Source organism: Misgurnus anguillicaudatus, chromosome 19 (assembly GCF_027580225.2).
Source record: "Misgurnus anguillicaudatus chromosome 19, ASM2758022v2, whole genome shotgun sequence".
Classification (NCBI taxonomy): Eukaryota; Metazoa; Chordata; class Actinopteri; order Cypriniformes; family Cobitidae; genus Misgurnus; species Misgurnus anguillicaudatus.
The window spans coordinates 4654567-4682055 of NC_073355.2; the positions used below are offsets into that span (position 1 = coordinate 4654567).

At 37.3% G+C, this 27489-nt stretch overlaps 1 protein-coding gene across 1 annotated transcript in view; it reads right to left on the reverse strand.

The window, feature by feature from the left end:
• The window catches only part of LOC129427380 (alpha-1,6-mannosylglycoprotein 6-beta-N-acetylglucosaminyltransferase B), a 196859-nt gene that overhangs the window by 164717 nt on the left and 4653 nt on the right, over positions 1 to 27489 (reverse strand). The gene's annotated exons all lie outside the window — the stretch shown is intronic.

A 27489-nucleotide genomic window follows, 5' to 3' on the forward strand; every position in this document is an offset into this window, starting at 1 on the left:
ACGATGACGTTGAGGTCGTGCGTCAGTTTGAGTTGTAGTTCAGTAATGGCAGCGGAGAAAGACGTGAGAAAAGTTTTTCGGACCGTTGTTGCAAAACTGCCGAATATACAGAAGTTAAAGCCAGAGCAAGAACAATGTTTGCTTGGTCTGATCATTCGGATTTCTTGTTTTTGGCCGGTTTCGGCGCATGATATACATCACGACCACACGTTAGCACCCCCTATGGCAGATCCTGAGTGACTCTGGGCAGATCCAATAGTTTTAAACTTCAACAGAGGACCCTCCTTAACAGAAGTAACACTTTGCAATGGAGCATGGCCAGACTCTCCATACAAATGAAATGAATGTACGAGAGTCTGGTTGGACCAGGCTAGTGGTTTCCACCAAGGACATTCAAATAAAACTGTATTAAAGACTCTTTAAATTGCTGATAGGTGTGAGTTTGAGGGTGACTATGATAACTATGACATTTTTTTGTAATTTTTACAAACTGCATCCTCAACATCACATACAAACATTAGCTTTCTCAACATCTGACTCATCTTCATCCATGTGCCAAAATTCCTATATATTCCTGTGTAATTTCCATAGAAAGTTTCCAATATTTCCTAAATTTTGCAACCCTATATTTAGGGCTGGGCCGATACCAAATTTAATGGCTGATACCGATGTCGATACGAAAACCTTGAGTATCTACAGATACCGATCCAATACCATCCTTATCACCCTTTTATGCAATTAAGCTGCTAATAACACATTTTTTTGCCAAAAAAATGTAAAATAAATGTGTGAAGTAAACTATAACTGAAGTATGATAAACATAAAAAGTACCTCTGGACAGGTCTCATCTATTGCTAACGCATGTTGCTTATGTCATGCTTTTACGGCATGTTGCTCAGTAAGTTGCATTTACGGCAAGTCGCCATGACAGTTAAAGTCCGTGTTGGTATCGGATCGTACCCCCCGACTTCTACAATATTCGATCAGGCCAGTTTCGCCAATATCGCACTAATATCGATACAGAATATCGGATCGTCCACCCCTACCTATATTTAAATAAGTCAATATACTATTTTTTTAATTATCCTCTTTCATGTCATGTTTGTATCTATGGTGTTTTAGCTATAAAAACATGCAATATCCGGTTAAAGCTTCATTCTTATTGGCTGTCCTATCAGAGGCAGCCCCATCAAGAGTCACAAATATCAAACATGTTGGGAAAAGCCTCCGGCCCATGCCCCTCCAATCGCCATGGGGTGGAATTGAGGTCCAAAATCAAGCTTAAAACCTTCACGTGTGTGGTCAGCCTAAGACATGAAGCTTGAGGAATTAACAGGTCCATGATCAGCCCTACTAGCACTCTACAGTAACTGGTCTACTAAACCACAGTCCATAAAGCAAGTTGGCATCAAAGTACATTCCTGGTAAAAGTTTCAGTATTTTAGTATATGGATGCACAACACATCCTCACCCCATGTCGTCAATATTTGACAACACTTGACCATTCGTCAATATGTGACGGGGAGGGTATACCTTTCGCGTCATTTTTTGACGAACTGGGGACTTCAATACTATTACGTCCGTTGCATTCTCTTTCCTATTTTCTTACCATTTTCGCGTCGGTTTAGGGTTAGATTACGCAAAATTAAACAGTGTACGCGAAATTAAACAGTTGTCACCTGGCGTTGGGGTTAGAGTTAGGTTTGGGTAGGGATGTCATTATGTAAATCTAACCCTAAACCGACGCGAAAATGGTAAGAAAATAGGAAAGAGAATGCAACGGACGTAATAGTATTGAAGTCCCCAGTTCGTCAAAAAATTGGTATACCCTCCCCGTCACATATTGACGAATGGTCAAGTGTCGTCAAATATTGACGACATGGGGTGAGGATGGGTTGGGATGCAATGCGAGTATCGTACATCAAAAACAAATTCTAAGCAAAATCCCATTTTTCCAACCTTTATGCTACAAGTTCTCTTTTGTTAATGAGCATTCACTATCCAGATTTTGACACATAAGCTGACTGCAGCATGCAATCCAACCCACACAGCAGCGGAAACACACTTAATACAATCTTCAACAAAGTCAGAGCCTATTACATCCTTTTGAGAGACGCGCTAAGAAAAGCTTCATGCGGCAGGCTGATGGGTAAACATTCTGAGTCAGAGCAGACTGATGGGTAAACATTCACTGCTGGCTGCACGCTCGTGAATATAAAGATATGTACTGCTGTGACTGACTCCGGTTTGATATTGTAGTACGCTGTAAGCTTCGCTAGCTTCGCGGATAAGACATGGGCCTTCTAAACCAGAGGTTAGTATCTGGGGTGGGTTTAGGCAGAGTAGGGCAGCTGAAAGAGTTGCTGGACTGTTAGAGGCTGGCACATAGATAGCATCCCCTGCTGAAAGCTGCTTCATTATTTCTGAATGTTGCCCTGGAGATCAATACAATCCATCTGTCTTGTAAGAGCCCAGAGTGCTCTGCACTAAACAGCTGGAGGAAATCTTCAGCAGGGTGAGATGTGTTTTTGCTAACCGGAGCTAAATTAAAGCCACAACATGTTTGTAAGATGCCATATTCAATTCAAATTAGTTTTTTTATGGCGTTTTCACAGTTTTGCATTGCTACAAAGCAGCTTTACAGAACACACAATATACAGAATATGCATAGATATATATATATATATATATATATTACTGAATACATTTGAGAACAAACAGTAAAACTATCTGTCTGTCTGTCTGTCTATCTATCTATCTAATAGGGGTGGACGGTAGGGATGTGCATTTATGTCATTTTTTCATTTCGATTAAAACATAGGTCTGAACTACATATATGCATAGTATACAACGTGGATCTGCACAAAATGCAAGACTTAAGACATAACTAAATTATGTACTGACAGAAAGTTTAACTCCCATTGTGGATGTGCACCACAACAGCACGCTTTAAAATACGTCCAGTCAAAGCACGAGCTTGATAACATTAAGCAGCTTTAGCTATCATTTTAGCGATTAGCGTCGTGTCATCCTCTCACCTGTTTTTAGTCAGTATGTATGCTCGTATGGCTCTCTGGTATCTCTTGACATTTGATGTTTAAACATGAGATGATATAAGGGAACTTGTGACGGCGCTGTAACAAGTTACATTTTGCATCTGACTGACTGTATTTTCGTCCTACCGAAGTGAATCCCAAAATCACAACATCCTTTTAAACCACAGTGCCTCAGTGATGTGAAGTGTGTTCGGCTCCACAACATTGCGTGGTCGGGGGGTTGCTGCGGCACGGGTGCGCGGACTTTATCTGTTTGTTTTTAAATGTTAATGTTACTGATGTCATACGCCGGTCTGTGTAGCTCAGTGTTTCTCAAACTTTTTCTGCCATTCCCCATTTTGGAGGTGGGGAAGGGTTTCAAGCCCCACCTGTCCCAATCGCCCCAACAAAATCGTAATCAGCTAGGCTTTAAGTTACCGCGTGACATTTTCTACAGTCTGATTTATTTAAGTTTTAAGCTAGATTTATGTTTAAATGTGCCGTTTTGAGTGTATGGTGAATAAATAATTGAATTAATAGATTTTCTCCCATTTGTCATGCCCCACTTGTAAGGTTCCTATTCCCCACCAGTGGGGCCCGCCCCACACTTTGAGAAACACTGGTGTAGCTCAACACAACGTCAAACATGCACCCAGTCTTTTCTACCACGGGCGCTTGTAATGCTAACCAGACCGCCATAACCAAAATAAATGAATAAACCAAAATAAATGAATAAATAAATAAACCCACATGATCTTCGTTTTCGTGATCAATCATTGATGCCACGTCGAGTACTCGAGCAGTCGAGTACTTGCGTCCATCCCCAGTGAACGGTATATGACCAAAAATTCATTTCACGAAAAGAGTCATTTTATATCATGATAATGGTATATTTCATATGTTTTTCAGCTTTATGTTAATATTGTTTTTGGAATAAACGCATTTGCAGAAATGTGTCACTCACTAATTCGATTTTAACTAAATGCTCGCCACAGTTTTAAAAATATAATAAGTAAAAGTTAGTGTTAAAGTTAAAATGCATTACAGATAAAAGTTTAAGTCTTAATAGACAGAATCTTGTTTTTAAATCAGTTATTTATTTTGTAGGCTATTGAAGATATACAGCAGTATGCATTGTATTTTGTATACAGTACATTAAAAATTGGCATGTAAAAAGAACAAGTGTGAATATGCAAAAACCAGTCAGGGAAAATACCTGTAAATGAGATCTTTAGATATGGAAATTATAAATATAACAGGTGCTATGAGGTGATGATCATGGAGTTTGTTTTCAGTTAAACAGGTAAATTATAAAATATACAGAACACATGGCATTACAATATATGGTAAACTGCAGCTTTAATAAGGTTTACTTTGCATTAGCATTACGGTAACCTGTCAAACAATAGTCTGTAATTGACTGTAATCAGAGCATTATATTCTGTAAGCAACATGTGTCTTAGGCCCTGTTTACATTAGAGCATTTGCATTTTAAAACGGCATTTTAAAATGAAAACGATCCTCGTTTATACTGGCATTTTAAAAAGAATTTTCATCCACACTATACACCACCATAAACGCATGAAACATGACCAATCACGTAACTGGGCATGCGCATAAAAGTGTAAAATAACTTATTACTCTAATAATAGCTTACCTTTACACATTTATGCAGCCTAGGGGTGTGCGATATTGACAAAAATTCATCCCTGGATCATTTGCCGCAACTACAAGAGACACTATTTTTGAACCTATAAAAATGTGTTTGGGAAAGTCTTATATTGTTCTAGCTCCCCCTACAACATATGAATATAATAAATAGGTTAATGTTGATGTTATAAACCAAACAGAAAGGTCTATATGATTTAAAAATGAAGCATTCAAGTGAACAGTACTAAACAGTAGCGAACTTGAAACAAAAATAAATTTCAGCAAATGCAAACTTCAATCAAACATAATAAGAGGTGAAGTATAGCTTTAGCACACAGAAATGCTTATTGCTTTAATGTAGAGAGTTCCTCTTCAGCCATTTCAGTGTGCGATTAATTAATAAAAATTAATATGATGTTAATTTTTAAAAGTGTGCGAGGTCCGTGCATGTCCTCCGCTAGCAACACAGAAATAGCAAAAAGCGCAATCGGCCTAACGAGCATTAAATATTAATATGACATTGATTTTATTGTTTTTATTAATTTATATTCACAAAACGTATCAACAAAACATCAATTAAAATTAAGAGACATATTATTTGAAACAAAATTCATTTTAAAGTAGCAAACAAAACTTAAATTAAACTCAAAAATAATGTCTGACCCATTACAATTCTCCCTTCATATTGGCCTTTACAACGTCCTATATTGCGTTTAAAATTACAGTCTATCTTTCGTAATAAGCGAACTAAATTTAAACAAAACATTACAACAATATTAGAACCCAACAATACTCAAACATAAATATAAAATAGACATTATCTGTAAGGATACATGTTAAAACAATCTGATATAGCGTTTATAATAGCTGGTTGGTAGATGTTTACTATTTTTGGCAAAACCTCCGTTGCAAACCTCCATTTACCTGAATAAAAAAATGTTTATTTAAAAATGATGCGCTGTCACGTTAACATCAGCTGTTCGTTTACATAAGACTCCGTCTACGTTCATTTACACTGCAGCGCAACGTCTGAGTTCTCAAACTAAAACAGGGTCTTCAGCGTTTACGAACGACTCCGTTTATGAGGGTTGAAAACGGTGGCGTAGTGTAAATTAAAGGCGTAAACGTGGCAAAAGTAATGCGTTATAAAAAGTAAACGCATTAATGTAAACATAGCTTTACTATATGGTCACATACTGCATGCTAAATGAATGCTAAAATGGGCATATTCATACATCCTTATTAAAATCAGATGCCACATATCCTAAATGAACATTTTGAATGAGAAGGTTTGCAAGGTGAGTTTTAAAAGCATATTTTTGGTGCTTGCCATGGCTTTTCTATGAGCTGGTCGTGGTCTGGATGGTTGCCAGGGTGCTTTATCAAACCGGCATAATAAAGTAGGTATTTCAAAGCCAACACACCCACATGCAAAGGCCCGGTTGTTTGGAGAAAAATAAATTGCAAACAGTTTTTAAGCTACACAATTTTTTTATACCTTACTTCTCAAAAAAGTGATGATGAGTGGATATTCTGAACATTTAAAGTTAAAACATGGTAAGGTCTACCAAATTAAGTGTCACTGAAATGGCAACTTATTTTTGCATAATGAAGTTGCTTGAAGAGAAAATAAATGAGGAAGAGATCGGGAAAAAGGAAATAATGAATTCTCTATTTTCTCCAGAAATGGTAATGCCTTCTTTCATTTCAGCATTATGCCACGAAATAAAGATATATAAATAAATGTCAAAAACAATTTCTTGTTTGTTTACCTGTTCTGCTCCCCAGACTCACAATCTAGTAAAGCAGGTGTGCTCTGTATCATCTCTTCTTTGTCTCATCTGCATCTCCTGACAGCTCAGTGATGAATGCATGGTTTTACAGAGATTCATTGAGCACACAATTTTATTAGATTCATAGAGTGTATGTGCTTAAATTAGACTTAGACAGGGACCAGATATGGGAGTAAATAGGCCTGCAAGGGGATCTGACGGCTTGTTATTTAAATGGCAAATGAGCTGTGAAAAGATTAAGAATAAATTTATCCTAAAAAAAGGAAGACTTCTATTATTAGCACTTTCTCACTTTACTTAAGGCTAGTTTATTAACTTTCACCAGACAGCAATGAGATTTTACGACTTGGAATTTAAACAAAGAAAACTGATTTTAAAGATGTTTATCTCAATTTTCACATGATAAAACATCTCACATGGCACCTTTTGTCATGAAATGGAAAAAGCGATTGTTTTTTTTTCCCTGTGGTGACATATATTCGAGTGAAATGGCTTCTAAAATAAGAAACGTAGGGTTGGACTTGAATTTGTCCATTGGGAACTGATTGGATCATTTGAACTTGTGTCATGTTGCTATTTGCTAATCGCTGCAATCTTTTGCCGGATGCCACCCACCTGCCATACCATATGACTGGAAGTAAAGAGAGATTGTTTCGAAAAGGGAAGGAGATTTGCTTTTTTTATTAAAGATTATGAGGCCACATGACTTAAAAGAAAGAAGCTCACAGAATAATTTGTAAAAATACCACAATATTCCAAAACAAATTTTTCATTGCGACTCATGTAATTTTAAAGATATCTGTCATTCCTCATTCAAGCAGATAGGACTATAGTCTTGAATGACTGAAATAACTGCCTGGAGGCATTGCAAACATAGCCACGGGATTTCCTTAAAAGGACTTTGATCTCATAGGGCGTGTAGTAATGTCACCGCTCAGGATTGGTCACTCGCCTGGTTTATGCTGGTAAAGTGTGTTATTTGAGCAAAGTAAACACAAATCAGGTAAAATGTCATCCTAAAGCAGAAAATAAATGACCATCCATAATACCATACCATTTGTAAACTCTTACATTAACAAAGCAACAACTGACAAGTTTGTATGACATTCCAAAGGATGCTATTGTTAGACCCACAGTGGAACATGAAACCAAAACTGTATCAGCTTGTTCGATTGAAAAGCGATTGTAGATCTCACTATGAAAGAAATTATGTCATGTTGTCTTGCTCATTATTTCCTCATCCAAGCTTTTTATATACTGCCTCTTAATGCTTGATTCACACTGCACATGTAGGGCCTTGTATTGTTTTGGTGCCAATGTTAATGGTTCTCTAACAAATCTGTGTGTTGATTTTTGAAATGTGTTTTCAAACAAACTGAGCGTAGTAAACTCCTCCCCCTCCCTTCCGTGCTTTCATGAACGCGCCCAAACCCAACCCCCAAATCCTTCTTGGCGTTTATTGGTTAGAACACTTTGTTATGGTTTCTGGTGTAGGTCTGTGCCCGGTTGCATGAAAGTCCTTAAGCTAAGAAATCCCTTAAATATAAGGTTAAGGGTGCCCTTAATAAAAAATGGGTTGCAAGAAAAACCCTTAAGTGAACCTTAAGGCTGTCAATAAGTATTTACCCTTAAATGCTAAAGTATTACCTTAAGTTCTGCTATGCGTTGCAACAAAGTCCTTAAGTCACATTTTCCCTTAAAAACTTAAGGGACTATAACAGGTCCCTTAACGTCACACGCGATGGCTGATTGTATGGTTATTTATGAAAATGAAGTACCAACGCGCATTTCTAACGATCGAAATAATCCCTAGAGAAAAGTGATGCGTATTTATTAGGAGAATAGCGGTTTGATCGTCCGTCAATCTAAAGTGTTTCCAGTTTGAATTACTTTGAGGTTTTATACATGCGGCACTTTACAGTCTGTTATTTGCGATGTTTCATTGTACACAAATCCGCCGTCTGTTGAGCTGCGTGCGTTGATTTGCTACCGCTGTGAGATTTTGTAACTACAGCAACCGCGTCTCCGCTGCCGTGTTTTGGCAGAGACTGCCGTAAAATACTTAATATAAACACTTAGGTAAGGGTGACAGTTAAGACCTTTGTTGCAACGCTCTTAAATAAATCCCTTACCTCAGGGATTTTTTCTCCCTCAGGGAAACCCTCACTTAAGGAGTTTCATGCAACCGGGCACTGGCCAGTTTGTTTTTATTGCAGTTTGTGGAGGCTGGGCTGTCTACAGAGATTGTGTTTTTTTTTACAGTTTGATCAGCGGACAGGAAGCAAGCAGATAGTGAGGAGATGTTTGCTGTATGTAACAAAAAATGTTTTATGGTCTAAAATGTGTGAATTCGCTTAGAGAACCTTTAAATCTTTCCCTGCCATTGATTAGTTAACAATTACGAGAAAATGCTTCCCTGCCAATGACGAGTATTTCCGGCTTTCTGCAATACCGATGTTATCCACAAGGGGCTTTTCCGCAACTTATAAAACCCAGATGTATCGCCCTAGGGCAAACAGTTGTATGTCCGTGTAAGTTTTGAGGATCGCTCTGAATCTGATCTCTATCAAAAGTCCTTCACAGAAATGGAATTTTCTCAGCTTTTTGCTCAAAACTTTATGTTTTTGAAGAAACCTACCCATATTTGAGAGGTGATAAAAAGAGAACTAATGAAGGTAGGATGAAACAGATTCTTTTCTGTTCTTGCATTTGATATATTGTATGTTTATATAAGAACATTTTCTGGAAGGCATTAAACTTTTGTGAAAATCATAAAAAATGCTGCCGTTGGCAACTTAAAAAAAAAAAAAAAAAACACTGGCGGGGAAAGAGTTAACAAGTTACAGCAAATTATGTTGCACTCTGAGGTATAAAGCAACAGTGCTATGATTATTTAAATGTTAAGTCTATTTTTTGCTTCGTTGTTAATGTTATTAAAGTGACAGTGCATTTTTTATGTTCAGAATTCCTTTGAATTGGCACAAAAAAGTGTCAATTTTAGTATAAAAGCATATAACATATGACTACTGTGTTTTAAAAAGTCACCATGACTTTCATGAAGCCCGTCCTCATTAGTACAGTTGACAGTATCTCCGGCTTTCACCCGGAAGACTGGGATTCCATTCCCTGACAGGGAGACCTTTAAGGGGCAGGTTAGCCTAGTAGTTAGCTTGTAACATGAGAGTTGCCGGTTCGAGTCTCATGGCCAGCAGTTTGTGACTGAGGTGCCTTTGAGCAAGGCACCTTAACCCCGATTGCTCCCCGGGCGCTGCAGGGATAGCTGCCTACTGCTGCAAAAAGCCCAATTTAGACTATAATTTTATCTTAAATTGAAGCTAAATTTTATCATGCAATTATATTTTTACATATACACAGCATGTTATATGCTTATATTGTATATGTCTGAGGGCAAACTGTCACATCATATTGTGAATCACTTTCCCCTCCACTTTTCCCCTGAGTAATCCCTTATTTTTTATCGTAATCCCCAGAAAAACAAATAAGACTATCACATTGTGCTGTTAAGCACTCTTGCACTGAGTGATTCCTTGCCTTGCCTTTTTGATTGTAACCTTCAGAACAACAGATAAAGTGCTATGGCCTTTAAATCTGTCTATAACTTGCACTATATGGACCAGCAAGAGCACAGAAACAATTTGGGGCAAAGTTATATAACCTACAGATAGAAAAAAAACCGATTGATTAAAATGAGGTATGCACCGATTTATCAGCCTATAATCGGTATCAGCAGACAACAACCAATGATTACATCCTCACAATTAATCTGTGCCATTTTGGCTAGATTGCAGTGTTTGTGCTCTGCACTTATTTTACGACTTAAAAATGGAGTAGAAAGCAAAACTTTCAGTTAGTAGATGTCATTCTAAGTAATCAAATATCGGTATTGGCAAGGCATTTATTGGTGGATCCCTCATTACAGTTTTTTGCAGTCGCTTTGGTACATTTCTCTAATCAACCTCGACATTTGTAAAACAGTAAATGCATTTCTCAAAACAATTTGTAAAAATAGCAAAACACCACGGATTACCTGCAAAAGCCACTCTCTTACTCAAAATACTTAGCTCATCTCTCAAAAGTAAATATCTGTGTTAATGAACATGTTACAGTTTTTCTCAGTTGCTTTGGTACATTTCTCGAATCATACTCACAATTTGCAAAACAGTAAGTGCATCTCTCAAAACAGTTTGTACAAATAGCAAAACACAAATGATTACCTGCAAAAGCCACTCTCTTACTCAAAATACTTAGTTCATCTCTCAAAAGTAAATATCTGTGTCAATGAACATGTCAGTGCCATCAGAATGACGAGTCCTTGTGTCATTGAGCTCGTTTACATGCACACCAATAATATGATTATAATGGGATTTTGTCAGTACTGCGATTATACTTTACCTCATGTAAACGCAATTATTCGATAAAAATAATGCGATTAAGCTCATAATACGCCGTTTATAATCGCAGTATGCATCCATGTAAACGCTTTAATCGCATTTATACTGCACTAACTGAAGTGCGCGTGTGTTTTAGTCACGCACCTTAACCACAAATTCCTTTTTAAACTTGACATTAGGAAGTTTTACATGAACTCTGCCAACACGACTTGCTGTCAGCAGTCTGCCTTCATTCAGAAACAGCTCAAATAATTCAATTCAATTCAATTCAATTTTATTTATATAGCGCTTTTCACAATACTCAATTGTTTCAAAGCAGCTTTACATTAATAGAAGCAGTAAAAGCACAGAAAAACGACAGATAGCACAACATAATATACAATAGCATAAGCAGTCAAATTTGCTGCGGCTATGACTCGACATTATGAGCGAGCGTATTACTAATGTATCGTCTAGGAGAAGAAGCTAAGTTAAGCCCAAGCAGGCTACCTCCCCGGGGTAAAAAACCCCCTAGGAGAAAAAAAAAACCCCGGGTTGTTTAGCCGAGGAAATAAAAAATAAAAAGTCCTAGGAGGGAAAAACGCTTGGGAGATATACATGTATATACACACATATAAACGGATAAGGAGATTAAGCGAAGATTAAGCGGAGATTAAGCGGGTCCTGCCGGTGGTCGTTGGTCAGGCATCAGCTGGGCATCACATTGAAGGACGACCAGTAGATCAGAGGTGTGCCGACTTTCACATCTACCGGAACACGACAGCAGTGTATAAAAGCTTTAAGGGACATTATAACGCTAATTATAACGATAAATATATTAGTGACCACATCATAATGATAACTTCATGCTAATTCGCTCAACGAGCGTGGCATTAACGTAACCTAATATTGGATATTTCTTGAAAATAAAAACTTTTTTTGCAATTGTTTACATGTCACCAGTGGTGTAGTGGTGTCTGGAGAAGTGGGTATACTCTTAATTTATGCCCCCAGTAGAAGTGGGTATACCCCCTGCCATCAAATAAAGAGGTGGGTATACTCCGTATACCTGCGTGTACCCTGCACTACACCACTGCATGTCACTGAATATGTACATGCTGTCCTTGTTGCATTTACACAGCGGGAAACCAGCAGATGTCCTCAACTCACTGCGTTTTGTGTAACTACACAATGAATGCAGTAGTTTGTGTAATAATATCTTACCTTTTGGCGTAGTCAGTGTGATAGAAAAATTTCACAGCAACTGCATCAGCGCTGGATACCTAAGGTAATTTTATGTTATAGACCTCAGCAATGAATGAGCTTTCTACTGCATTTTAAGTGCGCGTGTACTTCAAGTTCAAATAGATTTGATTGGCTGTCAATGGTTTATCGTTCATTATGTGCCAAAATCGCTATCGTTATAGTTGTTGTGTGAACTCTGCTATTATCTTTAATATAAAAAGATTTTTAAAACTATATTTTTATATTGTCATATTTATATCTTCATCACGGCACCGAATCATGAAATACATCTATAACAACGTGTTTGTCATTTAACTCTTTCACCGCCATTGACGAGATATCTCGTCAATTAAGAGAAAACGCTTCCCCGCCAATGACGAGATTTTCCTTCTTTCCGCAATACCGCTATTATCCACAAGGTCCGCAACTTTTTAAACCCGGAAGTATTGCCCTATGGCAAGCTGCTGCATGTCCGTGTCTGTTTTAAAGATCGCTCTGAATGGGCTCTCTATGAAAAGTCCGTCACAAAAATGGAATTATCTCTGCTTTTTGCTCAAAATGTGGTGTTTTTGCAGAAACCTACCCATATTCAAAAGCTGATTACAAAAGAACCACCTAAGGTAGGATGAAACGTTTTTTTTTGTTTGAAAGCAGAGGGTCTGTTCTTTCATTTGGTATATTGCATGTTTATATATTTAACGAAGGACATTTTCTGAAAGGCATTAAACTTTGGTGAAAAACATGAAAAACGCTGGCGCTGGCTGGCAACTTTTTTAAAAAACGCTGGCGGTGAAAGAGTTAACGTAAGTAAATTAAAACAGTGGACCATATATGTGAGTTCATCATTTGTGCTCTGCATTGGGCTATGTGTGAATAATCCGAAAATAAAAACTGCATGTAAACAGGAGTGAAGAGGTTAGCTCCAGTCATGTAAACATCTTACTGCGATTAAGACCTTACTCGCATTATTGGAAATAATCGCATTATTGGTGTGCATGTAAACGAGCTGATTGTGTACGGATAAGACAGTCAAATTAGTCATGTTGTCAATATAACCGTTTACTCTGAAGTGATGTTCTGATGTAAACTATGGCTAAACTAAGTTTTGACGACAAGTATTGTAAATTGTAATTTACACCTTAGTATAAGTTATGGGGGAGTTTGATTCCAAGAGACTGGACAAAATGTACATTTACGCTTTAACTGTTTATACTGTAGTTTGTTGACAAACCTTGTCATTGCGATTACATAAAGGAGAAGAAAGCACTACACAGCACAAAGAAAACAAAAAACAAAAGTAGAAATGGGAACATAGAACAATATCTTTAGAGAAAACTGTACATGCAGTGCTGTAGGAATTACACTAAAGTCTTCCTATACCTCCTGACGCAGCAAGCATGTTTGGCTAAAACAAGGCTAAAATTGGGCTGCCAGTGAAAGTCTAATAGACATCTAACCATAGCCCAAGAATAGACGATGTGTATACTTTTAGAACATGTAAAAGAAATGAAAGCAATCACCTTGAACACCTGTTGACTTTGCTTACATATTGGAATATCATACATCTTCAAGTTATTTTGGCAAAAATGGCATTCAACCAAATTCAAGGTTATTTAGTTTAGAAGTGGGTTACTCATAGCCTGACTATATTGGGTCTATTAGCCGTCATTTCAACATCTCGGTTTTTGCTTGCTGGGGACTTTTCTGTCTGTTAGAGAAAGTCAAGATTCACCTGGGAGCAATTTACCAATTCAGGACAGATTTAGAAAAAACGTCTAATGGAAATGTATAAAAAATTATGTTTGACCAAATCCTGTATTACAGTTTTTCTCAGTCACTTTGGTACATTTCTGAGATCAGAATTGAAATTCTCAAAACTACTTGTTCAATTCTCACATCATTGTGTCACTTGTGCACATCAAAAAAGCAGTTTCTCATTTCTTTGAACAAGTTGCAAATGCTTTGGTACATCCATGCAAATGATTATGTATAATTATCTGCTTTTTCCTACATTATCAGTTGCTTATGTCATGTTGATCAAAATATATTATAATGGGTCTCTGTTGAATAGTCTCACCCCCCACAACCTTTGGGCATTAGTTCATATTATAAGTCTTTGCATGCAAAATGGTTGAACAAGTTCTCATAATACAGGGTTTGGTCAAACATATTTCTATACATTCCCATTAGACGGTTTTTCTAAATCTGTCTTGAATTGGTAAATTAGACGTTTTTTCTAAATCTCTCCCAGGTGAATCTTGACTTTCTCTAACAGACAGAAACATCCCCCAGCAAGCAAAAACCGAGACGTTGATATGATGGCTAACTATAGACCCAAAAGTAACCCACTTCTACCCTAAATAACCCTGAATTGTGTTACATGCCATTTTTGCCAAAATAACTTGAAAATGTATGATATTCCAACATGTAAGCAAAGTCAAAAGGTGTTCAAGATGTTTGCTTTAAATTCTTTTACATGTTCTAAAAGTATACACATTGTCTATTCTTGGGTCATGGTTAGACGTCTATTAGACTTTTACTGGCTGCCCAAATTTAGCCTTGTTTTAGCCAAACATGCTATGAACTGATGCCTAAATGTTGTGGGGGTGAGACTATTCAACAGAGACCCAATATGATACATTATGATCAACATGACATAAGCAACTGATAATGTAGGAAAAAGCAGAGAATTGTACATAATCATTTGCATGGATGTACCAAAGCATTTGCAACTTGTTCAAAGAAATGAGAAACTGCACAAGTGACAAAATGATGTGAAGATTGAACAGGTAGTTTTGAGAATTTCAATCCTGATCTGAAAAATGTACCAAAGCGACTGAGAAAAACTGTAAAATGTTTCAGACTAATTATGTTTTATGCAATTCTAAACAAGTCCAAACCCCCAATTTATTCAAACTACTCTCAGACCATCCACCAACTCAAAAAAAAAAAATCACATCCTTCTGCTATGTAAACAATAAGCAGTGAGCCATATCACTGTGCTTTGAAACAATGTGCTTTCTGACAACCGCATATGTTTTCACGCTGGTTTGATTGTCCGATCCCAACCTGAACCACATGATTTGGTTCCAAGTGGTATGTTTGCTTCATCAGTGCATGTGTTACCCAGAGTACTCGTGGCAGCTGTTTGACAGGTACAGACTCAGAAGGAGAAGATGCCAACTCTACTGTTTTATTCATATTGTTTTGCCTTTGGGATGCCAATACTTAACACATCACATGCATTGCGAGAGATGCAAATTCATGAGCTGCTCTTCAGAGGTCATTTCAGTAGAGGAATGCAGAAAAGAGGATTTAAACTACATCAGGCAACTTATATGTCGTCAGTAGTTATTCACTTCCAATTTTAAATCAAGCTGAACCAGACACTGACCACCAGAGCCTGGTTTCATGCTGGTGCACTTTTAAGTTCAGAAGACGACTTTTCGAGCCAAACTCTGTCATCAAACGAACTTGAGTCTGCATCTGAATCTCTAGTGTGAAAGTGTTTTACATTACAACATCATCCCAAAGCTTTTGTGCGCCAAGTCTGTTGTGTGTTGTGGGCACAATAAATGTGCTTGAATTCCCCTATGCGTCAATAGAACTAAAATAATTTATTTCCCAATTTTCTGATCAGATGAAAGCTCATTAATCATGATTAAATCACTGCACAGAGAATTAAGCATGCTAATTACTTTAATTATTTATAATCCAGGTTGATCCTCTATGGATTTGGATTTATTTTGTTTATTATTATAGTCTTTTTGGGGAACAGATTCATAAGATTAATTCATTGATTTGTTCAGTAACTCTTTCTATAGATGACATAAAATATATATATATATATATATATATATATATATATATATATATATATATATATATAAACATAATAAAAGCTAGATGTCATGTCCGCGCTGCTGACCAATGGAGGTTGACGTCCGCACCTGGCGGCCATCTTGTCACAGTCAGCTCGCTCACTCGTAACATTGTGTTTCGATGGTGCATGTATTTCTTTAATTACCAAAATCTGCTCAATTTTAACAATGTAACAGATTATTATTGTGTACATCAAGTTATAAAATGCCTATATCATAGTCATTGCATTTATCAGAATAACCTATTTGCAGTAATGATGAATGCAGATCTGTTTCCTTGATACTCCATTTCCATGATAATAGGGAATCCGCCATGCTACAAGCGCAAATGGCTTTTAAAGGCAATAAAGAGACTCTGATTGGTTTATTTCACATTACTCCCAAAATACATCCATGACTCATTACTAGAATAGGTACAACCCTTTGTAAATTGCGCCTGGTACCAAAAAGCTGACAGTTTTCCCATCGTTAAACTAGCAAAAGTTCACCCTGAGTGAACATGTGCAATGCACTTTAGATCATGGGCTTAGATCATTAAAATAGGGCTGAGTGTTTTAATTTCAACGTTTGAAAGTTATCTCCCACACTGAACTAAAGCAAACAGTACTCACAGCATCGTGTTTTCTCACAACAGGATGTATAAATTAATTGCCTGTCAGAGCACATCACATTATCATTAGTTCACTACCTGACAGAGTCCAGTGATTTTATTTCTTATCTCATAATGTTTATAGATTTGGAAGCAATAGAAACTAATTTGAAACATCTCAAAGTTACAAAGGTGTGTAACTATGAGCTCAGGCTACATGTTGTGTTCCCATCTGATCCCAGATCTCATTCTGTCTCTATGAGCTAAAAATACATTCAGATAACAGAGAATTATCAGCACAGTGCCACTGAGTTCATATCATACAGCTGTATCCTGACTAACTGTATTAGTCATGAGTTGTCCCAGATGGCTGCTTTTTATAAGGCATTAATTTCGCTGAATTTTGTGGAATGCATTGAAAGTTAAAGTCACAATAGCATCAGGAGAGTTTAATGGATTTCAGGTCTGTCGATAGTCACTCTCATGTTGTTACAAACCTGTAAACATTTCTTTGGTCTAATGAACATGAAGGAAGATATTTTAAGGAATGTTGGAAACCAAACCATTCGTGAGCCCCATTTCCTTCCATAGTAGGATAAAAAATAAGGAAAGTGAATGCTGCTCACAAACTGTTTGATTATGAACTTCCGTGTTCATAAAAAATGTATACAGGTTTGTAACAACATGAGAGTGACTTAATGATTACAGAATTTTCATTTTTGGGTGATCAATCCCTTTTAAGACATATAGCTATAGAGTATAAACACAGACACTTTCAATGTCAATGAGAAATCAGTACACATTCCTGATCATACAGTTTGCGGTGACAAACAATAAATGGCATTGGTTTCATGCAAACCTGAGATTGGTTTCAAAAGTTGTAAAAATATTAGGCCTATTACATGACAAATCACTATAAAAAGTACAATATGCCATCAGAATAACATTACAGTCATGATAATATATGGTATGTGTTCTAGTTTCATGATCTTCAGCGGTCAGTGTGTTACCGGTGTGAAAGGCTATTTCCCAAACCGCTTCCTAACTCCTATATAGTGCACTATTTTTTTGCGTAGAACCTGCACAGAAGGCACAGAACCTGAAGCAATAGAACATCTACCTACCCAGCAAACATGAAACGTCTGGGAGATGTCCAGATCATGTCTGTATAACGTCTGTTAGTTCAGACCAACTTTTAAACGTCTGCTGGGCGTGCAATAGAGGGTCAGTGTCTGGACATTACTCTTGCACCCCTTTTGGATGTCAATGGATGTGCTAAAAGGTTCAGTGTATGAACGTCTGTTTGGTTCACCTTATGGGCATCTGTGGACATGCAGTACAGGTTCAGTGTATGAACGTCAGACTACGACCTCTTAAGCAGGTCTGTGGACATGCTAAGTAGGATCAGTGTCTGGACGTCACTCTTGCTCCACTTTTGGATGTCCGTGAATGTGCCAAAGAGGTTCAGTTCATGAACGTCTCTTTGGTTCACCTTATGAACATATAATTGGCTCATTTTGGATTTCATGAGAGCTACACATTCCAAAAAAAGTTGGGACAGGTAGCAATAAGAGGCCAGAAAAGTCAAATGTACAGCTGGAGGAGGACCAATGTTTAGGAATAGGAATGTTGACCCATTCTTGTCTAAAACAGGCTTCTAGTTGCTCAACTGTCTTAGGTCTTCTTTGCTGCATCTTCCTCTTTATCTATTCCCTGAAAGAGACAACGTCTGAATGGGAGCATATGTTGCTCTAAAACTTGGATAAACCTTTCAGCATTGATGGTGCCTTTCCAGATGTGTAAGCTGCCCATGCCACACGCACTCATGCAACCCCAAACCATCAGAGATGCAGGTTTCTGAAAAAACACACTAATAACAACTTGGGTTGTCATTGTCCTCTTTAGTCCGGATGAAATGGCTTTCCAGTTTTCCAAAAAAAACTTCAAATTTTGATTCATTGGACCACAGAACAGTTTTCCACTTTGCCAAAGTCCATTTTAAATTAGCCTTGGCCCAGAGAAAACACCATTGCTTCTAGGTCATAGGGAAATTGGTGATTCTGTACCCATCTTGACCTCTGAGAGACACTGCCACTCTGAGAGGCTTTTTTATACCCAATTATGTTGCCAATTGACCTAATAAGTTGCAAATTAGTCCTTAAGCTGTTCCTTATATAAACATTAAATTTTCTGGCCTCTTTTTGCTACCTATCCCAACTTTTTTTGGAATGTGTAGCTCTCATGAAATCCAAAAAGAGCCAATATTTGGCATGGCATTTCAAAATGTCTCACTTTTTACATTTGATATGTTATTTATATTCTATTGTAAATAAAATATAAATTTATGAGATTAGTAAATTATTTAATTCCTTTTTTACTCACAATTTTTACAGTGTCCCTGTTTTTCTGATTTGGGGTTATATGAATGTCAGACTATGACCCCGTATAGATATCTTTGGACATGCAAAAATATCTGAACATCTATTTGGTGCACCTTATGGACGGCTGTGGACATGCACAAAAGGTTCACTGCCTGAACGTCTGTTTGATATACCTTATGGATGTCCGTGGACGTGCAAAACTGGTTCAATATGTGAACATCTCACTCGGGACTCATATGGATGTCTTTTAGATAGACAAAGACGTTGAAATGATGACTTTTGGACGTGTTTTTGTTCAGGGGGTAATTGGAACTCAACCATTTGTTCTTTTTTATTTCTTCCTGAACTTTCATCATCTTTTTTATTAAACTTTGTTCAATGCAACATCATTTAATTTCACTTCATTTGACTCTTTTTAGGAGGTAATAATGCTTACAATCTAAATGTGATCACTAAATAGAAATACATAGAGTAGGCTTATGGAAACTGACTGGACTAAGGAAAAGGATTTGCATTTTTTTGGTGCCTGTGTGCTAATTCTCAAAGGCTAAAGTCTTTGAAGCCTGCAACTGACTGTCGACAGTCTTAAAAGAATCCACCTCTGATTATCATTCTGGAGAACTACAGATATCTGCTGGAGTGTGCTGAAGTCCAGGAAACTATGTTTAAAGCCCTTGCTTGAGGTTGGAACTACACAGGGACAAAACCCATTTGAAAACCTCTTTTGTATTTGATCAGTGAATACAAACCGATCCAAAGAGGCTTCATCTGTGATTTCTTATAACACAGTGGCGCTGTTCCAAATCTAATGAACTGTCTGAGGTTTACTATCTACAGATGGCAAACACTTTAAATGCCATGGGGTATCGTTTCAAAGGGCACTCAGTAATTTGTATTCTCATTAAAAAGTTTTATATATAAAGTAATAGCACTTTTGAGAACATTGATATAGTTTCACTAGTTACTGTATAAGTTCTCAGAACAACTCTTTAATTTTACATGAAGCAGGTCAATCCACAGATCACAGATGCCTGCATGTTAAGATGATCTGTCTATCATCAATTGACTAAATTATCAATATCAACAACAATGTTGTACGTTATGGTGTTTAGTGCTCAGGGTCATCTACAAACCCTAAACATCAAAGTAAATGTCTTCAAACAGAACATGCATCCATATGAGAAAGAAAGACTCTATTATATGTGCGTGCGTGCGTGCGTGCGTGGAGCTGCGATTTAGAAAAACATCTTTAAAGAGATCCAATAAAGATCTGGAAATTCTCTGTTCTACTTGCTGTAATCAGGCAGTCACTTCTGTAGTCTGATACCCAAAACAGGGAGGCTCAGGAGGAGCTTCAGCCCCTCACGACATCAGACAGACTTTTAAAAATGAACACATACAGACACCAGTACTCTCTGTATATTAAACTTTTGTTGTCAAATAAAAAAGAATGACAGAGTGATTTGTTGTGTGTTGGTAACATGGGCAAATGACACCTAATGTTGTGCTTTTTCCAAAGGGACGTCCTGTTGTTTTCACAGCGGTGGTGCAATTGCCATCATAAATGGGTAATAAATCTTCTTGGTTCCTTTTCCTAATCTAAGTGCCCAGATTCATTGAACAGTCTACGAACATAACTGTGTATGTGACAAATACAAGAACAATTTTAAATATTGAAACATTCACAAATAGAACAAAATGATATGGCTTTGGTGTGAAACTTCATGCGTCCACACCAAAAGGTGTCGGTATAAAGTCTAAAACAACTGATACACACAGGATAAGAGCATAAAACACAAACATAAAACATTTCCAAGGTTCGTTTTCATGCAACATTTGCAGCATAGCCTATATGTGGTGATGCAGTGTTTCCCCTACCATTATATAAAGGGGGCAGCCCACCTCCCTCCTTAGGCTAACGCTCGACCCGCCCTTTGAAGGTTAAGTAAATTTGATTTGATTTTCTTTATAGCGCCAGAAAAACAATTTGTTATTTGTTTAAACAAACTAAAAAGCCCTCAAGTAATATGTTATTTATCTTATTTCCATGATGGCATGTCCTTCTGTCTGTGTTAGCGCATTTACAATTATCCAATTGAGTGCGCACATTTATATTTTACTGTTTGGCTTAATTCACTGCGCACGCTCTCTCTCTCTGTCACATAACTGAAAAGGTGACAGTGTTTTCGAAGTCCGTTGCTCCGTATACTTTCTTTTTTGCGTAAACATCAACAGTCACGGATGTTACTGACAGAGAAAGACGGCTGATCCAGGTTATCATGACTTGACGAAAGGTTTTCATTAGTGTTTCCCACACACACACACACACACGCACACATTCTCTCCCTCTCTATCATGCTGTATATGCCTGTGCCATGCACGCGTTTTGTAGTAACTCTGTGTAACAGTAACAGTGTATGCTGTCTTATTTCTGAATTTGCACCTAATTGTTTGCGCTTTAGGCTATGCAATATATACAATAAAACTCACATTTAAAATTTAAAAAGCAACAGCAGTAAGGCTTCATTGTAAATGTATGGTGCATAGACTGTAAAAAAGATGGACGACGCGACGTCGCCTCCCACCATTGTAATGAAATGAAGCCAAAAATGTCCGACCACGGTCGCCGCCATGTTACGTAAAAACGTCAGTTTGGAGCCAAGGCATGCGCAGAAGGAATCGTCCGTGGAGCCAGAGGCGGAGCCACGTTATCAAACTTCTGCCTAAACGCTCGCTCGACCAATTCAACCACGCCACTCATAACGACACGCCCCGTTTCTATAGCATCAAATTACTAGCTAAAATGAAACTTACCACAATAATGAACACTTGAACATATATCCGCGTGAAAACAACTACCTGAAAGTACCAAAACCATCTTTTGGAAACTTTTATTGGAAGTGTAAATTTTTTTTAATTTAGAGCAGAGTCCCATTAGTTTGAATATAGAGGGCGGGGTTATGACTTGTACTGCAGCCAGCCACCAGGGGGCGATCAAAGAGCCAGAGGCTTCACTTTTCAAGGCTTATGAGGCACACCCGGTATGGTGATTTTGTAAGACGATTATAAATCCTGTTTATATATCAGGATTTCAGCAGAGTTAAAGGAACAGCTGGTTGGATTAAACACGAGGTATGACTGGGTCGTGTTTACTCACTACTTTAAAGTCTACTTGCTTTATGTCTGACAACAGAACAGATAATATGTAAAAAAAAAACTGAATTATTATCTCCAACAAATGCATCATTTAAAATTTGTTTATCATATAAATGTATGAACTAACATTGACGAACCATGAATGAGCAATATATTTGTGTATGTATGCATGTGTATATGTATGTAGTAATTCATCATTACTGAACCTACAGTATTAGTAAAGGAAAGTCCTAAAAGAGACTACTAAATTCAGTCTTTAGTAACTTTCACAAAGTAACAAAAAATGTTAATGGACTCACTGGAATTGTTGAGTGCTATCATAATGTAAAAACGTACTTGATTTATATTTCAGGTATGTTTCTGAGTGTTGCATTAGGAACAGGACGTGTGAATGCAGTGAGATTGAAACCCTGTCTTTCAGTTTGAAGAGCACTAATGTTAGACATTCTGTCTAACATTAACTAACACAAGCCTGCTATTTAAAGTGCCGTCTGCAGAAGCCCATTTACAAATCTTCATTAAAAATGTATAATAACAAACCTCTTCTAGAATAGCCATTAGTATCCATTAGAGCCTCACAGAACCTCAAATTCAATGTGTTTAAGGAGAAAACAGGCTGATGGTGTGAGAACTGAACGAATCCTTCGTGTGAGAAGAACATTAGTGAATCGACAGATTTACTTTAAAGACAAAAGAAAACCGCTCCCTTTCACATCATCCATACTGGAGGTGAGCCACTGACCTTCAGGACAGTAGCTGAAAATTCATCCTCTTAACTCATTCCTACAGTTACACACCATTTATTGTGGACATATTGTGGACTTGTGAAACGTCATCAGTCGCGGCCCAAATACTGTTCCAATTCAAAGTTTGCATCAAGCCCAAGTTCACATAAAATCCCCGGATGTGTTCTTGATCCGCCCATTTTATCAAGGATGCATCAGAGGAGACTTGTGTGGACTTATGACAGCGAAGTTTCCCAGAATGCATTTCGCGTCAGAAGTTCGTCTTCCGAGTCTGAACTTGCAAGTTCGAACTACGAAGGACACAAGTCAGAGTTTGGCGTACTTGGTATTGAGAAACGGCTTCAATGTCAACTTGGGTTGATCAGCAGGCACTATTTAATGAGCGGATTGTGCACAGCTGCTTTATCAAGACGTCAGCCTGGGAGTGGTTAATTAATCAGATCGTGCTCTCTCTCTCTCTCTCTCTCTCTCTTTCTTTCTTTCTTTCTCTCTCTCTCTCTCTCTCTCTCTCTCTCTCTCTCTCTGTAATCCACATAGCAATATAAGAGAACACTAATTCATCATTTTCAGCTTTACGGCAGTTTGCTGAACACACCATGCAGCAGTTTTCCAACAACCAAATTGATCTCCTAAGACCTATTTTCCCACATTTCAGTATGTCATTTGCTGTTGGGCACAGTGTTACAACGTGAAATACATTGCATATTCAACACACAGGCTCTGTACCTAAACGCAGTATGTATGCACCATTTTAAGGCATCAAGGCACACTCACAAAATACTGCTTAAAAACAACACATGCTTTTAGCCAAGTCAGCATCACATGTATTCCTCAAAATAAAAAGCAATCCCATAATCCACTGCAACAAGCTCCACTAACACATTCATTCAAGAGGACGGAAAGCAAAATAAACATTAGTTCCAAATAAACACAAAATTCCATCATTGCATAAAAGACAAAGTAGGCTGAATATTGAATATTTTATTGTTATAGGCTTGTAAGAAGACTATGACATCGTTATCATGTTACTTACTGTATACATAAAATGTATCTTATGCAGATTTTTGGACTTTTTATCATTAGTATTTGTGTGATGCATACATACATATAGTAGTTTAACTATGGTACTTCTAGTTACACAGTAATTACCAGACATTTAGTTAGTTTACCAGTAAATACAAAAATGTGCTGTTCACACATGCATTTGCGTTAGACAACACTCAACAGTAAGACATCATTCACACATCAGTATCAAAATACCGGTAAAGTCGGAGAGAAAGCGGAAGTTACCGGGGCGTGCGGCGAGTTCAGTGTTATATTTGTAAACAATGCCGGGTAATGACTTCATATCCACGCTCTGTATTTTGTTGTTTTCACATATGTGGCAAACGCTGACAGTCACATGTTGCTCATGCTCATGTAAAATTGAAGTTTAGTGAAGGGCTCGTAGTGAACCTGTCAACTTTCTTTTGCCCAGGACTGGCAAAAAAATTATATTGGTGCTTACACTGCATGTTTATACTATAAATTCATACGTATAAATGTATAAATAACAGTAAATAAAAAACTAAACTAATGTCTTTATTTATCCAGCTGTCGGTTAAATCCGTGTCATGTTTTGTGTCTGTTCCGATTACCGTCACCGGGACAATTCATTGATTAATTACCTTCCTCATCACACCTGTGCATTGTTAGTCTGTCTGTATTTTTACCCATGTTTGTACTATACTCACTTGCCGGATCATTGACCACGTTTACATGCGATTATATTGGGATTTTGGCAATACTGCGATTATACTTTACCTCATGTAAACGCAATACTTCGATAAAAATAATGCGTAATAAAATGTAATAAAAATAATGTTATAGACCTCAGAAATGAATGAGCTTTTCTGCATTTTAAGTGCGTGTGCACTTCAAGTTCAAATAGATATGATTGGCTGTCAATGGGTTATCGTTCATCATGTGCCAAAATCGCTATCGTTATAGTTGTTGTGTGAACTCTGCTATTATCTTTAATATAAAAAGATTTTTAAAACTATGTTTTTATAGTTTTTGCCATTCGTCTACATTCTGTCTGTTTCCAGTTTATTTATTATGCCCGTTGTTTGGTTCCCGTGTTTGTTTTCTGTGTTATTTATATTAAATGTTACCCTTTTATGTGAACCCTGCGTATGTGTCCTGATTCATGTTTCCCAGCGTGACAGTTTCAGCCAAAGTCATCTTTAGAACTTTGATTCTGATCAGACCAATAAACAGTGTGCCCCTGTGCAGGTTTTTTTTCTGAAATTAAGAAGGATTTTCTTGATGAGCAATAATAAGTCAATAAAATCATCAAATTTAAGTGAATTTTGTGCTTAAAACAAGCAAAAAATCTGCCAATGAGATAAGAAAAAAACTTGAACTTTTTTCTTAAACACTTACTTCAAGAAAAATTCAAGAAAAATAGCATTTTTCCTTTTTTTTTCATCGAATAACTAGACTTATACTCTTATTTTTGATATTTGTACTAAAAACAAGACAAAAGTGTAGTGCAGTGTATGTGCGTGTTAGGACCTAAATCCTACAGTATGCATGGAGCTGCAGTATGCATGGATGCTTCAGTGTTTGCACTCCTCAAAAAGCAGCTCCTCACAGTTCTTATACCACCCCATAAATAATCTACTAGATCATCCCCCCCACCCATCTAAGCAGGGCAAAGACAACACGTTCTATGCAAATGGAACATTACTCAAATTATTCCAGTAACATTTATTTTAACTAGAGCTGCAACTTTCGACTATTTTTTCAACCGATTAATCTATCGATTATTTTTTCAATTAATCCAATAGTGTAATGATTTTTTTAACAAATAATAAATGTAACATCTGCCATTAAAGGAATAGTCTACTCATTTTCAATAATAAAATATGTTATTACCTTAACTAAGAATTGTTGATACATCCCTCTATCATCTGTGTGCGTGCACGTAAGCGCTGGAGCGCGCTGCGACGCTTCGATAGCATTTAGCTTAGCCCCATTCATTCAATGGTACTATTTAGAGATAAAGTTAGAAGTGACCAAACACATCAACGTTTTTCCTATTTAAGACGAGTAGTTATACGAGCAAGTTTGGTGGTACAAAATAAAACGTAGCGCTTTTCTAAGCGGATTTAAAAGAGGAACTATATTTTATGGCGTAATAGCACTTTTGGGAGTACTTCGACTCGCCTGAAAAGTCCGCTCCCCTTCTCACTCTCATAATGGGAGAGGGAGGGTGTTACTGCGCCGAGTCGAAGTACTCCCAAAAGTGCTATTACGCCATAAAATATAGTTTAGGGTTAGATTTACATGAAATGACATCCCTACCCAACTCTAACCCCAACACCAGGCGACAATTGTTTAAAGTTCAGAAAATATAAAAAAATAAATCAGAAAAAATTGTATAAACCAATAGTTCAAGTGACATACTAACGCAAACACCAAATCTAACCCTTAACCGAAGCGAAAATTGTTTGAAAATAGGAAAAAGCAGTTGAGTAACCAATCCGTGAGAATGCCATGGAAAAAGACAGTCCGTAGCAGGGCCACGGAAAAATGCGGAGATCCGTGAGAATGCCACGGAAAAATGAGCACAACATTCTGTGACTATCCCATGGAACTTTGTGAGATCACGTTGAACATTTTGGGAATCGTGCCATAGGGTTAAGAGACAGGTTAAGGAATAGGTTAAGAACTACTTAGCGATAAGAACGTTTTGGGGAATTTGAGCATTTTAATTTGGTCACATACTATACAAGGTTTAATTTCAATTTCTATTAGGATGTTACCTTTGAAAACAGTTGCCTTTGTGGATTGAATAAAGTAAGGCAGCTCACTGGGTAAACTACAGCACACTACACTACACCACACACCCATGAGTCTTTTATTAATGATATCCATAAGGAAAGGCCATCCATTCCCTCATTGAGTCTGTCTCGGCAGAACTACATAGAAAGCTCTGCACATTTCTGCCCAAATGGAAACTGTAAAAGGTTACATATTCCCCACCCCTTGGGTGTTTGTTTATTAAATAATGTGGCATATATAATGCTTTTACATATCAGTTACAGTGCAGTAGGTTTAAACAGTCTTCCCTGGTTAAAAGAGACCATTTTCTTCCAAATTGTAAAAAGCACCATATTTGCATACAGTTTAAAAAAATTCAATATCATCCTTAGTATTTACACTACTTACTATGGCCATCTATTTTTATTTTGTCCAAAGGGCTTTGATCTCAAGTGTACAAATAGCATTTTCTCATCAAATAAATAAATTCATTTCACAGATTTTCAATCCAGATCATCAGTACTACCAAGGCAATCTGTGTGCACATAAGCAGAGCTAACCAAAAGACAAAAAGGCCCAGCTCACAAATAATCATCTTTGCAAAATAAAACATTGGCTTTCACTAAAAGAAGGGTCCATCTTTCTCACGGCCATGTTCTTTTTGGCATCGCTGTTAGAGAAATGGCCTCTGGTGTGATCTATTTTCATACCCGTAAAAAGTGATGACTGAGGACAAATGGGGTGCTTTGCAGACAGAAATGCTATTCACAGCTCACAGACCCGTGTATAATCAAGACTGTTAAAGGCCAGCACAA